General features: G+C 41.0%; 1 protein-coding gene across 2 annotated transcripts in view; it reads left to right on the top strand.

Annotated features, from left to right (window-relative positions):
* The window catches only part of LOC108024731 (serine-rich adhesin for platelets), a 52,358-nt gene continuing 39,704 nt past the window's right edge, over positions 1 to 12,654 (top strand). For both annotated transcript variants that reach the window (XM_050888504.1, XM_044095614.2), the window contains exon 1: positions 1 to 188. The gene's annotated coding sequence lies outside the window, so the exon portion shown is untranslated. The remainder of the gene's footprint in view (positions 189 to 12,654) is intronic.

Raw genomic sequence — 12,654 nt, 5'->3', positions numbered from 1 at the left:
TCTCCCGATTCGGTTACGCGTGCGCCGACCAAAGCAGCGCCCCCAAAATTATCCTTATCCTGGCGGCAGGATTAAGATACAAAAGTGTATGAGTGTCACACGAAAATTCCAGTGCCCACAAACACAAAGTGCTAAACGACAAAATTAAATCCTCAAAAAAGGACCTGTTAAGTTCCATAAAGAAAGTGGTGAGTGTCAACGAAAAACAAAGCAAGGGTCCGTAAACCGAACGATCCATAAAATACCTGTAAAATATCTGACAACAATTTTTTTGGCCCCCAACTGCTAATAAACTTGATTTAAACCAGAACCATAAGTCAAGCCACGACAAAGTTATGATCAATAAAGTACAGAAATATGCATAAATATAATCAATTAAATGAATAAAATACAAAATCATAAATTGAAATTATTTTGCCAATGTTTTGCGGGTTCAAGGGCCGGCAATTTTATTTCGTTTGCTTGCCCACTCGCAACCGAAAATAAACCAGACAAATGGCCGTTCTGTGAACTCCGAGTGGAAACCTCTTTTTCGGCTGGCATTAATCTATTTTTATGCGGTCCTAAAACCTTCATCAAATGAAATGATCAACCACCTCGAAAAAGGGACGGATGCGAAACCTCAGAAAATAGCAAACACTTAGGAGCTGGGGAGGTTTTTTGGGGCGAAATTTCAGCACACGCATTCAAAACTGAAGGTCGTTGAGCCATTTCCCCGGCAGTCGCCTTAAATGTAACAATGTAAAGTTTAATTGACACCATTGTTCGGGCAACACTTTTTGCTCCATTTAACAGCCCATAGATTGCCGCCGAACGCGTTGACAGCGAAAACTGAAAAAAAAAAACCAAATCGAGGAGCTAGCCTGGTAAAAAATGTGGAAAAGATAACGAGCTTAGGGGAGTCGGGGATCGCTGCTCCTTCCGTCTGAGCCATGTCAGTGAGCAAGTCCATCAGTCACTCAGGACCAGTGCGACACTTCTCCCTACACTGTGAAAAAATAGCGCCCAAATAGGTCAAGGAAATAATAGATTTTCTAGATTGTGCACCCGAAAACATAAATAAAGTAATAACAAGCAGAGGGAATACTTTCCTAAAAGATTTCACATTTAATAAATTAAAAAAGTTCAATTTTAAGATAGATAAATATGGACAGAATTTTAGAAATGTATCTGAATTCGAAATGTATCTGATACTCAAAATTGAACCTGTATTCGAACTGAATCTGATACTCAAAATGTATAATATTCAATATGTATCTGCTACTCGAAGAACATCTATCTATTATTCCAAATGTATCTGATACTCAAAATGTATCTAGTATTCCAAATCTATCTGATACTCGAAATGTATCTAGTATTCCAAATCTATCAGATACTCGAAATGTATCAATTTATTTTTCATTTCCAATGTATCTTTCAAAAACCCTTATACTGATAAAATCCAATTACAGAGAGCCCTAAAAATATTTTCCACCATTTTCTTTTGGTGCACTAAAGGAATAGGAACAGTGGCAACCATCGCTGACCAGTCATCAATTCCAGGCACGTTGTTCAAATTATTATTATGCGCAAAATCGCAAAAGGATCTCTCACCCCAGTTCCAGTTCCACTCGCAGTAGTTACTGCCTTTGGCCTGCCACTCGAGCAGACAATCAAGAAATTTAAATTTGATTCGTTGCGCAAACTGCCCAACATCAACAACAACAGAAAAAACCCGGCAAAGCGCACTCAAGTGTCAAATGTAAGGAAAGATAGGGCAACAAAAAAAATCTAAAAGAAAAGAAAAGCTCACACACTTGCATTACACTTCAATCGAAGGACGTTTTCCTTCTGCATTTCAACTTGACTTCTTGTCCCTGCTTTTTGCCCTCTCCAAAGCCATTTCCATTTCCATGGCCATCGCCCCTGCCCATGACCATTCCCATTCCGCCTTTAATGCTCACTTTGTCAATTTGCTTGGCATTCTGCTTTAGTTTAGCTGCGATTCTCATAAATTAAATTGTTTGTCGCTGGACAACAGTGACAGCGCCGAATGTTGACAACTCTTTGCCCGGCGATTTATGTGTGGGCGTGGCCCAAATCGGACAATTCAATGCATCAAAGTCAGGGAAAAATAGATGAAAAGCTCACCGACAATGATCCATTTAATTATTACTTTGTTTCCCAGAAATAATTGAAAAAAATAAAAAAAAAATTTTGAAAACATATAAAAAACATATAAAAATATGGCGTTTTAACAAACAATTAAGCTAAACATTATCATAAATACTTTTTTTTAAGAATGTTTATATGTATTTTAGTTATTTAGTCATTTGTATTCATTTTCCGTTTAGATGTTTATAATGTTTCTGAAAAGAAAGAAATTTTAAACCTTAACGTTGTCGTTGGGTTTCTTAATTTAAATTTGTTTAATTTTAATCCCAAAAATTTCTCAGTTGAAACAACAAAATAGGCAGAGCCGTGGCGACCCCTAAGCTAGGCCATAATCACACTTTCTACAGCTTTCGGCTGGAACCAACCATCTGCATAGATAGCCATCTCTGTGACAAGACCCAAAAATGCTGTGAAAATTTGTTAATTTAAATTCCATACATTTGCCGGGCGACAAATATACATATTAATAATATTTGCCCAGGTCAAGCGACGAGTCCGAGTCCGAAAAAAGAGCGTAAGAAAAGTGAAATGATATCGTTTGCCGGTCATTATGCATTCCGATGGCTATCTGCCCAGTTCACTTGCTCAGAAATTATGCTAATTTTATGTGTCAATTATCTGCCAATAAGCACGATGGGGGCTGAGATACTTTTTGGGTTACTCGGCCAAATGGGGACGAGCCCTGAAGTGGCCGCTGCTCATGTGTAAACATGATTTGTGCCAGTCAAGTGGTCAGGTTCTTTTATTTTTCTGGGTCTCCGGCCCAAGAAATTTGCATATTTTGTTTGCTTTATGCAAATGATTTAGCATCTCCTCGACGAAATTTAAAAGCAGGAACTTACAATAGAAGGCAGCCAATTAAGTAAGGCCATAAAATGCATTGTGCGATTTTTGAAGACATTGACCCAGTATCGAAAACTATGATATCATAGGTGGTTCCGTAATTAGCGGAGATTCGGGAGTGGAATGCTTACTCAAAGTGTCGAATTTCGCACATTCTTCAATTGCCCAGAGTGAAAGACTTTCTCTGCCCCAAGGCAGAAACATAATTTGACTGGCTCATGATGCAATTTCAATTAGAATCAAACGAAGCGTACAAAAAGGCAGGCAAACAAACAAGCAAAAAAAAAACAACAAGCCCCCAGAAAAGTAAGCAAACAAAGTTCCCCAACACAAATGAAATAAAAAAGCAGTAAGACAAATAAGCAAAACGCTCGAATTAAGCAACAATTCAACTTGAACTCCAAAAGGCACGCGATTGCCTCAATGATGCAATCGATTAGATGAAGCCATTACCATCAAACACACACGCCAACAGGTGTGCACTGGGAAAAACAATCTATATTTTCTACTTCAAAAAAAGCTTAAAAATTGTACAAGATAATTTAGCAGTTTTGGAGGTCTGATACTTTCAACAGTATTTTTTTTTAAATTTATAATAAAATATTTTCCAGTGCCATTTGGTTCTGGCATTGATAGCTTTTAATAGAAAGTTGATGACTTTAAGGCCTAAACGATCATCCAGTTCAAGTCCAGATTTAGATTATTTGTTTCTTCTGTCTACAAATGTATCTTCTAAACCGGTAGAATTGCTCTTAATGGGCGAAAGCGGGAGATCGTTTGGCGAAGATTGAAAGAAACTTCTGGTCATGTAATTCCCGGGCATTCTTCCCCCATGAATCAGCACTTCCAGCCGGGAGAAATCAAAATAAATGGCAATCGGCATAAAAAGTGTTACGTTTAAATCTGCTTTGTGGCCTCAGAGCTTCGAGGGCTGAGTAGACAAGCCACTCAACTGGCTGTTTGCAGGGCAACTACTTTGGGGGGCCCCAGGAACTTATGCAACCAGCGTCGAGCAAATCTGCCAGGCAAATTACCATAAAATTTACATAAAAGCTTCCGTGTAAAATTTATTTAAAACAAATAAAAAGTTACTACGGCAAAAAGGTAAACAAAATGCACAAAATCCTGTGGACACACATCTTCGGCTAGTAGGAAGCCCACAGAGGTTGTCTTGTCGGCCAGGGCCATAAACATAAACATAAACATAAACTGCCGGGCTGGCCGGCAGAAGACAACAATTGGCAACAGGTGTAGGCCAGGCCAAGACCTCGGTCGCAGTCGCAGTCTAGGCCATGTTCTTGAGCCCTTATCTAACACAGTCGAGCCTACCTAAGTGGAAGTATATTTCTCCCATTAATAAGATAAATATAATATAATAATAATATAATATACTAGAAAGTTAGGCCTATATAATTATTTTTCCAAGATCATATATATTATACTTGTAGAACCCGTTTCAAGGAATCTCAACTGAGGTATAGTGGTTTTTATTGGATGATAGAAAATAAAATAGGTGATCAAAGACACATAAGAAAGCTAAAAACTAGTTCAAAAATAATGTATAATTTATAGTTCGCAGAGGTCAGGTTCACATAGAACACCTTTATAAGGAATCTCCACTGTGACAGTGGCGATTTGACAGCACAAAGGATCTAACTTGCGAGGAGGGACAAGTGTGAAGTCGAGACCGGGACACGTGGTCCTCTATTCGAAACAGGTCTTAACTTGGCTTTGACAATTTGGGTTGCCCCCGGAGAAGTCGGAAACGGTTCTGGGCTGGCAGTCCCCGTTGCCCGCTTGTGTTATACCATCCCATACCATATCAAACCGACGACCCAGCAACCCAACAACCAAGCCATCCTGTTTGTTGCGGTCCTTGTGTCCGAGAGTTGTTGCTCAAGCCGTTGGCTTTTGTCTGTCAATTTTTGTGTTATTGTGGAGCGCCTGAGAGGTGAGGTTGCTACGTGCAGGGTCCCCTTTTCCAAATGCGCCTCTCAAGGCCTGTCATTGTGCAAATTTACAGTTTTCCGCCAGCCGAGTGGCTCCGTTTGGGGAAATCTACGGGATTGTGTGGCATCAAATGCGACACTAAAAAGACAAACACGTTTTGTATTGAGCCGAGGAATTCCCCCGGTGGCCGGACTCAAAATTAGCCGAATGAAAAGGTTGAAAGGTGACCGGGATGAGCTCCCTATCTGGCATTGGGCAGCAGTCTCCGTTGGCCATGTTGGCCGAAATATAGCGTGGAGGAAATTAAGTAATTATGCACTTGACTGGCCGTTTTTACAACTGCCCAGGAGCCCATGTGCGCCGGCATGCCAGGCACTCCATTCTGGCCAAATTTCTGCACTTAAAAAAATCTTTAAAAACAAGATACCTAAATGCACCAAAAAGAGAAAAGGATGTCCGTTCATCCAAAACAATTTTATACCTTATATATTATCCTAAATGATTTTTTCAATAATAAATTCTTTGTTAAAATCATATTTTTCACTTAGTCGATTTTGAAGCTGGGTGATTTAATAGGAACAAAAATGATTAAACTATCTTAATAGTTATGCATCGCCCATTTTAGTAGTTAGTCAACATATTTTAATATTTATAGCTGGAACTTAAATAACCAAGATATTTTTCTTTGGGAATTTGAAAGTTGTATAAGTTCCCCAGTGTAAAAAGCCTGCTCACACATATTTTCGCCGCTCCCAGTTGCCGTTGTAGCTCGCAGTCTAAGTCCCATTTCCAGGCCCTGGCCTTATGCAGATACCAGTACCAATTTCAGTGGGTCCCCCGAAAATGGACTGGCCCAAACACACACGAACTGCACTGGCTGCCATTGACGGAGCGAATATTGGCCCATTGGCATCATGTTCGATTTTGCAGACACAGCGACGTTTTGTCTTTAACTAAATTATAGTCACTGCCCATGGCCAGGGATCGGAAGTGCGGGGACGGAAGGAAGGGGAAACAGGAAGCGGAAGTCGAGGACAAAAAGGCCAAAATGGCTTCTGCTCGGGCAACAGCTTTAGCCTCAGCCTCAGCTTCAGCTTCAGCTCCGGCTGAAATGTGCCAAAAACTGTCGATGAGCGAGTCGGAGCTGCCGGTAGTACGGCCTGCAACTGACGTGATATCACCCAACCTCAAGTTTTTAAGCCGGACCCGGGACTTTGGCACCGACCGGCAGTCAATAGTCAACTAAACTGCATCAAACTGCCTGCCAAGTCCTCCTGTCTGCTGTCCTCCTGTCCTCCTGTCCACCGGTGCTCCTCCTGCTTTCCCGTAGCTATCTCTGTCTCTGGAGCGATATCGATATAAGGCATTACCTGCTAAACTGTTTGGCAGCATCGCACAGGTTGGGAATCGGAATTGGAATCGGGTTTGGGTTGGGTTGGGGTGGAATCAGGTGGAATCTGGCGAGGGAGAGCTGGAGGATGCTGGATGAAGGCGGCATGTCAAACAGTTTTGCAATTGTTTCGAAATTGTCTCTCGTGCAAATGCAATTTTCTTCAATTTCATTTGGGCGGAGGCGGAGGAGTCGTAGGACTCGCAGGAGTCGGTGCCAATGCCAGTTGGCAGTTGGCCTGGGTCAGGACTTGGCCTCATCCGCACGGCTACACCGGGGATAAAAAGGCCAAGTGAAGTCAGCAGGTATAGTTTACCTCAAAGATGTTGAAAACTGGCAACGTTTTGTGAAATAAATTACGTGTTTTCACCTCGTTTGCACCTCTTGCAGAGTGATGGTATAAGTATTCATGATATATATTATATACATTTAAGATTAAATGGGCAATAGTTATAGATCTATATCTATTATTATTATTATTATGTTATTTTGATCAACATTATATCAAACAAAATCCCATAAACCTTTTTCCTCTCTGTAAAAAAAGCCCGAGAAGGCTTTAATCTATTACATAAAACAAATTGCAGATTTGCTCATGTTCTCCCTCGGCATGACATTTAAGTTACTTGATTCTGCCATTTGTTTGCTTGTTACTTTTTGAGGAGGCTAAAAAGGGGGCGGGCGGGCGTGGGCCAGGTGGTAATGGAGATTTTGCCAGTAGGCCGATAAGCTTGATTTCTCTTCTGTCACAGGTCCACTTCGATTTATGTCCACCGACATGAGTGACCACAGAAATTGGCCCTCTGGGAGCCTAAGAAAACATACAGATTAGAGAGCTTTTGACTTCTAATTTCCGGCATGATGAATACACGGGTATAAATAAAGCTTTCTCCAAGGAAATTGGCTCTGGGAGATATTTAGCAGAACATTTTTTATTAAAATTGATTAAGCCATGACACCGCTGGCCGCAATCCCTTTTCCATTTCAATATCGACCTCATCAAAATGCACTTCATCACCAACGCACAATTACGGTCTCAAAATGCAACAATTTTATTACACAAAGCTTATGGTCAGACTAACAAATATATCAAAGCTAAAAGCCTGGAACATTCGCAAAAATACCAGAAAAACACAGAGGAGGGGGAGGAGAGTCTCATACCCAACCCCAGCACATCCCCAAATCCCGCCATGATGATCCCAGTGAGCTTCCCAATGAACAATGGCCCAATGTTGACATAATAAAACGCACATAACCACTGGGAAATGGAGGGGTGAAAGGACACAAGGCCGCAGATGCCACAAATTCCGATTTTCCTCACACACACACTGTGAAACACCCATATATGGTCAGTAAAAAATGTTATTAAAAAATATATCCCATAAAGAGCGGAGGCAAAAAAAAAGGGAGGAGAAACGGCTGGACGGCAAAGTTGGAAATCATATAAAAGGGAAATCAATGCAAAACTATGGGATTTAAAAGCGCTTTAAAACGCCCAAGAATATGCAAGGCCATGGGTCATAAAATTGCGGTTTCATTACACAAAAAACCTCAACCATGACATGAAAGGATAGAGCCAGATCCAGAGACGGCATAAAATATGCTATTAAATCCACGTTGGAATGGAGACCACAAGAAAAATAGATGGCACCGAAAAATAACCGAAGAATCCGGATTGTTCTTCCCAATCTGACCACTCAATATACGTATGCATAGCCTATGCCCAGAGTAATTCAGAGTTAACGATGTGTAAATACTTAAGGCTTAAAATGCAGAGAGACCAGTGCCTCAACCGCAATTATGACAGCCCCAGTGAAGTGGATTTTTGGGGAGCCGGGAGAGGACAGGCCTGGTAACCAATTACTGTTGGCCCCAGGGCAATGATTTGTCCCCGGTTACTGAAAATGGTAACAAAATTGCAACCTCGTTTGCTGCACAAATGAGCCACATTGTAGCCCAACGAGATGGTGACGATGGCGAGATGGCGATGCTGGACAAAGGGAACCGGCCGAGACAACTGCTAGACCACATGGACACAATTACCGACAACGACAATTACCCGCCGGCAATTTCCCGGCATTAACACCCATCGCACACACACCGGCTTTGGTTTTTATAACTTCTTCAGAGTCGGGAAACTGAAAAGCCAAAGCAGCGAGCCACCGATGGACCAGAGGAGGAGCTGTACCTGCATAAATTTATTATGACCGCGATGAGATTGCAACAGACAGAGGGGCAAATGCGACCTTGAAGAGCACCTGGATGGTCTACGTGATGCCCCGGGGACCGGGCATCGTTGCATTGTTATTTCCCCCTCTTTAAGGCCAGCTCAAACTCCGTCATCATCATTAAAGCCTGGCCAATAAATTAGCAGGGACCAAAGCGATTTGCTAAGGTTTTTATTGTGCGTCCAGGCATCAGGTGTGGATGGCTTAAATTGAATTAAATGCAGAGGCTCTGGGGCCCATAAAGGGAAATCCACTCTAAGAAAAAATATATAGAATATTTATAAAGGTTTTTTATTGAAGTCTAAAGAAAATAGTATCTTTAATACATTCGTTTTGCTGTGTATCTTTTGTTGTGCCTGCCCCCCAAGTCAGAGATCAAGGGAACTGTCCTGAAAGCACAATAAACCAGTAAAAAGATATACATCCTAGAGGGCGTTTTAGAGCCTAGACCCATGGGCCACGCCCCCTCCATTGCAGGCCGCGTGATTTAATGAGTTCCACAGACACTGATTTATGCCTAATGACTGGGCCTAAATCGTTCCGCCCTTACACAATCTGTTCGCCTCGCCCCGCCGCCGAAAAGGCCCAAATACCTACTACATGTATGTATGCAAATTGAGCAAGTCAAACAAATGCAAAACTAAATTGCTTGAAATAAAACTTTTTGGCAGATTAAAGCCGCACATCGAGGGGGAGCGACGACCAGGGCGGGCTTCTGTTGGCTGCAGAAGAATGAGAATCACATCAGAAGTGAGCAAAACAGATTTGTCACAAAACCACAACAGCCAGTAAATCAGCATAAAAGGCGAATGCAAGTCAAAACATTTCAGAAATTATGACCCCGGCCAAGGGCCGCTCAACTGGAGGGCACAAGTGGGGGGCAAAGGGTCGTCCGGCCACAAGACCAAGCCGCAAACTGAATGGGCCTGCTGTTCAGAGGAGGATGGAGTCCAAATGGGTTCGGTTTTTGGGCTCGAGTTGGGGAAGGGGTCACCAGAGCGGATTGGAACTCTCGCCGGGGACTGGGCCAATGATAATTGCCTTGGCTGGGGGCGGAGAAGGGGATTCCCGAATGCAGAAATTTAACAACACCCAGGCAATTGGGCTCAAAAAGATCACTCCACTCGCATGCCCTTACATATAGTAGATCAGTTTGAGGATTACAAAAATATAGATAATATTTCATAGATACTTTAATTTAATGTTTGCCTCTTACAGTCAATAAGGAAGAAATTTCTTAAGCTAATAAAATAACTAATTGACTTGCCTTAACTTGATATATCTTTAATCTTTGATATCAGAATATGTACTTACAAAAATCACACAATTTACAGTAGCTACTCCAAAAAAGCGTATAAAAGCAGGAAGAAGAAGGCATTGGTAAAGCCCTGTATCCAAAAGGCACATACTAAAGCCGGCGAGTATCTGTGAAGTAGCTGCTGCAGCAAAAGCAGCAGCTGAATTTCATAAATGCAATAATTGCTGCTCTTGTATGTGAGAGTATCTGTATGTGTTACATCAGTGTGTGTGTCTGGATGCATGCAAAAAAGATGCAAATCAGTCGGACATCTGGACACAGGCAGACGAACGAGCTCACTCTCGTAAGCATAAATAAGTCGTCTGTCCCGCCCCCCAAACCACGCCAAAAATCTAACGAGACCGTATTCATTACAACCGAATGAGCGGCAATGCACTGGGAAAAAAACGGTATCTCAGATACAAAATGATATACATTTTTCAAAGTAAATAAAGAATCGAATGAAATATTTTAGCATTGTTATTGACCTATATTAAAGAGCCCACTAAAAATTCACAACGGAATCTTCCAAATTATAAGTATCTATCTTCTCCATAGATACTTTATCTCTAAACTTTTTTTCTACGTTTTTTTATTTCTAATAAAAATTAAAGCAATTTTTGATAATATACGGTGTTGACCTCTTAAACTACAATTTGTAATGGTATATCCAACTGCAAGCCAACTGTTGTTAATTTTTTGAGTGCAGTTCCCCTGCCCATCTTGGCCAACTGGAGATGGCCAAAACAGGATGGGGGCTGGGAGTGTGGGGCGGCACAAGGGCATAACAAACAGCTTGTTGTTGGCTGGCTCAGTTGAGCAGACATCGGAGTAGCCCACTGACACTTCCGTTTAGGCTTTGTTTTTTCTTGTTCTCCGCTCTGTTATAACTCATGCTTGCAAAAACAAAGCAATTAAAAGCTTTAACTTAAAGCACAACATCACATTTGTTTTACTCCATAGCTGGAGCACATGAATTTATTCAAGTACAGTAGCTATTTGCTTTAAGGTATATATGTCAAGGAAGTTTAAAAATTTCAAAAAAACATCAAAGCGTTTTCCATCCATTAAATTTATCAAGCTGAAAATAGTGATATCATAGTAATATTTTATAAACTATTGCTTATAATAAATATATTTTTAAACTTATAAGAGACTATTAATATTCACTGTATTTGAGTAAACACTTTTCAGGCCTGTATTTATTTATGGTCAGCCAGTCTGATGCTTATTAAATAGTTTTGCATTCGAAATTTATTTCGGTCAAAAATCCCCTTTTCTGGGGGCAATAATTTTTGGCTTTCGGCACACATTCACACATTTGACTTTTAAAAGTCGAGTGCGTTTCTATTTCATTTTATGGATATAAATATTGCAGGCATTTTCTCTGGCATTTCAGTCTTTTAATTGAGGCAAATATCATTTAAGGAGCATGAAGAAGGAATAGGAGTTTGTTTCGCAAATTAGACGATAAATTCAAACCGACTTTGGATTTAAATGTATTCGGTTAATTGAATGGAATATTAAGTGTGCGGCAAGTCAAGTATACCATATACCATGGTACATCCTTCAAGAGCAGCTTGAAGACTAGCGAATTTCTATGGAGAAGCTGTGCCGAGGAGGAAAAGCTGTGGGAGGGCGGCGGAAAATTCTGTGGAAATGACAGGGCGTGTCAAGTCCTGCCAAACAAAACGCACACATGCGTGGGGGCCCCCGCCCATTTTCGTACTTCATGCTACTTAAACTTCAGCAAAATGTTCTGTCATTTTGACAACATTTTCCCGGGCGAAAGACAAAAAGCCAGCGCGGAAAACTATCGTCATGAAGCCAAGTATTAAGCGACGTGAGCGCCGACGAGCAGAGAAAAAAACGACGGAAAAATGGTGAAAACCAAGGAAAACTAACATAACTGCGGAGCGAAAAGTGCTCGAGCAATAATAGATTCCCACACACCGAGGGATGGGTCCTGTGTTTGTGTTCCAGGCAAAGTGCAGATCAAATGCAGTTAACTAGCTTGTTGACATCTTCACACACAATTTGCTGACAAACACAAACAAACAGATTCAAGCTTTTCTAGGGTTCTTTTCCTTATCCTTTGTTTCACTGGCGTTTCCTTTGAGCCAGGAGTTTTTGGGCTAAAGTTTGCATGCCAAAACGATTTTCACTGCATTATGGCAAAACCTGCAAAATACACAATACCTCGCAGGATGAGGAAAGAAAAATGCCAGAGCATATGAAAAATTACTGGGAAATAGGATAAAAATATTGAAAATTTATTTTTTTATTTAACTAAAATTATTATGAGCTTAATGTATGGTTTGCATATAATTGGAACTTTACGAACTTCCACAATAATTTATGAAATTTTTCTTTGGTGCAACTACAAAATTTAATACGACTGCGTGCCTTTATAAATAAAAAGCGGGCGTGCTGTACACGAATGTATTTTTCATAAGTTGAGTAAAATGAAGAAAAACAATGTTGTTGGCCAAAAGGATTGCCATTGCCGTGCGATTGCTACGTGCGTTCGCAACAAATTGCAGCATAAACACTCGAGCCACCCTGCCCAAACCCACCACCCTCCACCCACCGAGACCCCTTAAAAAGGGGGCGTGTCCCTCAATGCGGGCACTCATGCAAAAGTAAACGATTTTTAAATGCAATTCCACAAATGGGTCTCCGCCGTCGTCTGGCATATTGTCGCAAGCAAGTTGTCAAAATATATTATATGGCCAGGTTAAAATTTTATGCCCAGCCAAAGATGAAATTTTTAAAAGCATTTTGATTTGCTC

This window comes from Drosophila biarmipes, chromosome 3R (genome assembly GCF_025231255.1).
Source record: "Drosophila biarmipes strain raj3 chromosome 3R, RU_DBia_V1.1, whole genome shotgun sequence".
In the NCBI taxonomy this organism is placed as follows: Eukaryota; Metazoa; Arthropoda; class Insecta; order Diptera; family Drosophilidae; genus Drosophila; species Drosophila biarmipes.
This window is presented reverse-complemented; position numbering and strand designations above follow the sequence as displayed.